Source organism: Sinocyclocheilus anshuiensis, unplaced genomic scaffold (assembly GCF_001515605.1).
Source record: "Sinocyclocheilus anshuiensis isolate Anshui unplaced genomic scaffold, SAMN03320099.WGS_v1.1 scaffold1003, whole genome shotgun sequence".
Classification (NCBI taxonomy): Eukaryota; Metazoa; Chordata; class Actinopteri; order Cypriniformes; family Cyprinidae; genus Sinocyclocheilus; species Sinocyclocheilus anshuiensis.
Genome location: NW_015542495.1, coordinates 1,989,473 through 1,993,958, shown reverse-complemented (window position 1 = coordinate 1,993,958; position 4,486 = coordinate 1,989,473). Strand labels below are relative to the sequence as shown.

General features: G+C 35.6%; 1 protein-coding gene across 1 annotated transcript in view; it reads right to left on the bottom strand.

Moving 5' to 3' along the window:
- LOC107694195 (semaphorin-3C-like) overlaps nt 1-4,046 on the bottom strand; it is a 66,540-nt gene extending 62,494 nt beyond the window's left edge. The window contains exon 1 of the mRNA XM_016493832.1: nt 3,595-4,046. The gene's annotated coding sequence lies outside the window, so the exon portion shown is untranslated. The remainder of the gene's footprint in view (nt 1-3,594) is intronic.
- Between the last annotated feature and the right edge of the window lie 440 nt (nt 4,047-4,486).

The following is a 4,486-nucleotide window of genomic DNA, read 5'->3' as shown; positions in this document are numbered from 1 at the left end:
GTGTAGATAGGCAAGCATATATACAAATCATTTAGTAAGCAGAAATCCGAAATTTACCTTAACATATTAAGTTAGAGGAAGATGCGACTGAATTGATGCTTGAAGAATGTGCTTCCAGCAGCCATGATAAACAGTTGGCGGTTAAAGTTTTCTATGCACAATTTGATTTGACGAAAGTCACGAGACCTATTACTCTCTATCCAATCACGTTGATGGATAAAAATAAAATTAAAATAAGCATGTAACGACCACAAACGGAGGAAAATAGTGGAGTAAAAGTACCGATACATCACTTAAAATGTACTCAAGTAAAAGTAAAAGTACACAATTTTTAAACTACTCAAAAAAGTACAATTACTGATAAAAACGACTTAATTACTGTAACGTGAGTATTTGTAATTCGTTACCTCACACCCCTGGTACTAACTAACTAAGGCCCTGTCCACACGAACGCGGTTAGTTTTAAAACCGCAGCTTTTTCTTCGCGGTTAGGCCGTTTGTTCACACGCAAATGCAGCACCAGGTCACTGAAACCGAACATTTTTGAAAATGCCTGCCAGGGTGAAGATTTTCAAAAACTCCGGTTGCGGTGTTATCGTGTAGACAGCGAAACCGGAGTTTTTGGCTTGTGACGTCGGCGCCTGCGCTGTTATCTCCGCCTACTGGAAACTTTTTCAGGCTTCTGATTGGCCAACATGGCTTTACGGTTGAGATTATATCGCCACCTGTTGGTTTGGCATGCTCTTGACAGTGCTTCATAGCATGCGTTTGAGTTTTCATGTGGACGGAGATTTTTTTTTAAACGGAAGAAGGAAAAACTCTGTTTATAAAAATACCCATGTACATGTGGACATGGCCTAATTAACTAACTAAAATTTAATTTAATATAAATAAAAAAATGTTTTGCTTTATTGCATCATGGCTGGTTAACACAAGTAGTCCTATTAAACTTTGTTAGCACCTCTCACATTTCTGGAGGAAATGTAAAGTCTATGACATTTGGCTGAATTGTTTAAAACTATTTCACTGACATTTCCCCATTCCTAATGAATTCTGTCATGAGGTGATTTCTGACTGGCTTTTAACCACAACACGATCCAAGCTCGATCACAGTGTCATCTGAGAAACTCAAACGTCTATCAAAGCTGTCATAATGTGCGTTCATACCGCTTCAGATCGGAGCACAGCAGCCTGGAAACGTATTACGAGCGATTTATCTTCAAGCTTATCGTCTTGTGTTTGTCATGGCTATCTGCGGAATGAGTTTTCCATCTTTCTCCTTATGAAAGTGTCAGTCAAAACCAATTATTGCTCACGAGGAATATAACAGCCACCTTCAACTAAGAACTGGCTCATCTAAAATAGGTTAAACAGATGGAAGGAAATTAAGTGCCTTTTGTGATGTTCTAAAACAATGCTATGGAAATTCCATTATACAGTATGAATGTTGATTTGTAGCTCTACTTGCATGTGCAAAACTGCCATGAAGGTGTTCTTGGTGGTCGCCAGAGCATTGCTATGTGTTTGCTAGTCTCTGTGATATTCAAGTCTTTGTATATGTTTCGGGTTTCTCCTTTAAAATAAGTTGGTGAGATTTTGTTTGTCAATTTTATTAGGGCTGCAAAACGATTAATCGCGATTAATCGCATCCAAAATAAAAGTTTTTGTTTACATAATATATGTGTGTATACTGTGTACATTTATTATGTATATATCAATACACACACTTACAGTATATATTTCAAAAATATTTACATGTAGATATTTATATTCATATAATTTATATTATAAATATATTTAAAATATAAACATAACATATTTTTCTTAAATATATACATGCATGTGTGTGTATTTATATATACATAATAAATATACACAGTACACACACATATTATGTAAACAAAAACTTTTATTTTGGATGCGATTAATCGCGATTAATCGTTTGACAGCACTAAAATACACACACATATATGAATATATTTAAAAAATATATTTGTATGTATTTGTATGTAAACACTTGTATATAATTCATATTATATATAAATATAAATATTTTACATATAAATCTATCATATTTTTCCTTAATATATACATGTATGTGTGTGTATTTATATATACATAATAAATCCACACAGTACACACACATATAGTATTTAAACATAAACTTTTATTTTGAATCGATTAATCACGACTAATCGTTTTGCAGCCCTAAATTTTATCATCCGTCAGGTGAAATTTGTCGCTTACTTGCAACTCACATTAACCTTTGTTCAGTGAATTTTTGCTAGCGAAATCCAGTCATTTCAATAAGAATCCATGAGTTCTGAGTGAGGCAGAAAGATTTTCCAGTGCAGATTTTGCAATGGGTTCAAGTTGGTCACACAAAATTACTGCGTTGACCAACTGAAAGCTGTTTGGTTTGAAAGTGACTTCTGTGTGAGCTGTGCTTTATACATTGCTACGCTATTGACAATAGACAATGGACCTTTTTCACTCGTGACTATGAATGTGATCACACCTTTTGCAATAAAAGCAAACTTTCACAACAAATTGCCAAATCATGTCTGTATCACAAACTGAGAAGTACTGGAGAAGTAATGTGCCAAAGTTTAATGTTAGAGATTCAAATCTTTAAAATAAATAAATAAATAAATAGAAAACGTCATATTTTAGTTACATCTATAGAACATCTACATTTTATAAGTGCTGCCCTCTTTTTAAAGAGAGATGCCCGTCACTATACCACACCCTGTCATTCACAGACTCATACTCACACAATATCAGGCATGCACTCACTACCACAATGTGACAGCAGTAAAAGTCGCCAGTCAATACTGCATTTTGTATTAGACCAAATCCCAGATACTATCTTTAGGGCATACTTATATAATAATAACATCACTGTCTTAAGTCTCAAACTCCCTAGACTCATTCACACTCACTGCTGTCCTGTCTGTGAGACGCACAGCACACATTCCCCAATGTCTCTACCTATAAAAAAAAAAAACGCTCGGGACGCACAAAATACATACCAGTGATCAAATCGAGACAACTAGACAATAGCTCTTTTTCACAATATCTAATAAAGAAAATTACAAATAGAACATTAGGTAAGAAATCAGATTTTGTTCCAAAACAAACGCAAAGCAACAAATCACTTTTTTAAACGAGCGATACACATTTAAATTGAGCATTTCACTAAAATCAAGCAAAAGCAATTAATAAAAAATGTTAATGGGGTAAGAAAAAAAATACTAACAAGTCAATTTACATGTAAAAATGACTGAAATTAAGCTATTTTAGCTTCTGAGAAACATTTTTGGGACATCATCAGGTCTTAAAAGAATTCCTTGTTGGGTTTTTTTGAGTAAAAAACAAAGATCAGAAATAACAATATATATGAGTGTCTATTTCTAAAATAAACATCTTTTTTTTTAATATAGACTCTTCTCTCAGTGGCTGAAGCATGAGGTCTTATGATTTCCTGTCTCTGGTGGGCGTCTGCACCTGTTAGCCTGAGCCTGGAGTCCCCCCTCCCCTAAATCTGTCCCGTTCGGTCCACACAGGAGCCCATCTGCCCCTAACGGGACTCACCTTCTGAGGCTTCCCAGCCGTGCTGTCCTCACTGAGCAGGGAGTGGGTGAGTGCTGTAGTCTCAGACGTAGTGTTGCATGGACTTCCCCAGCAAGAGTGAAGCGAGGTGTTATTCCAACCAGCTGACTGCGGGACAGGGAAGGAGAGAGGTTGAGAAGATTGAGAGAAAGAAGGGTGGACTGGTTTCCTATTACACTCCTCTCCTCTTGAGCCCCCCTCCTCTTTTCTTTCCCCTCCTCTCCTCTCTCTCTCTCTCTCTCTCTCTCTCTCTCTACAAGTCACGGAACAGATATTCCAGACCTCTGAGTCTGACTCTGCTTGCACAGTGAGCAGCAGCAGCAGTAGCAGTCCAGGAGACGGGGCCAGAGCTCCAGAGTCACATTCTGCTTACTGAGGCCCCTTTAGATCTATCAGCGAATTTGCTTCATTTACATAAAATGACAACAGAACTCAGCAGGTGAAATTAAAAAAGAAATATTATTGATATTTTAAGAAATTTTATATAATTTAACAGTTTTCTGAAATATATTTTAAAATGTAATTTAGTCCTGTAATGTTCAGCAGTCATTAGCCTACTCCAGTCTTCATTGTCACATGATCCTTCGGGATCTTTTTGATATGATGATTTGGTGTTCAAGAAACATTTCTTATTATTATCTTTAATAGCTCCTTAATATTTTTGTGGAAACAATGATTTTAATTCCCAATGACATCAAAAAAAGTTTTTTTTTTTCTCTCCTGTTTAAAATTGATCAAAAAGTTCAAAATAATTTAAAAGCAATCATAAAATGAACCCCAACAGGGTGATCAGGATCAGGAAGCTTATTATTTTGCAATCCTATCTGGATACACAATTATATGGTTAGTAGATTTTTATTATTTGCATTTAACA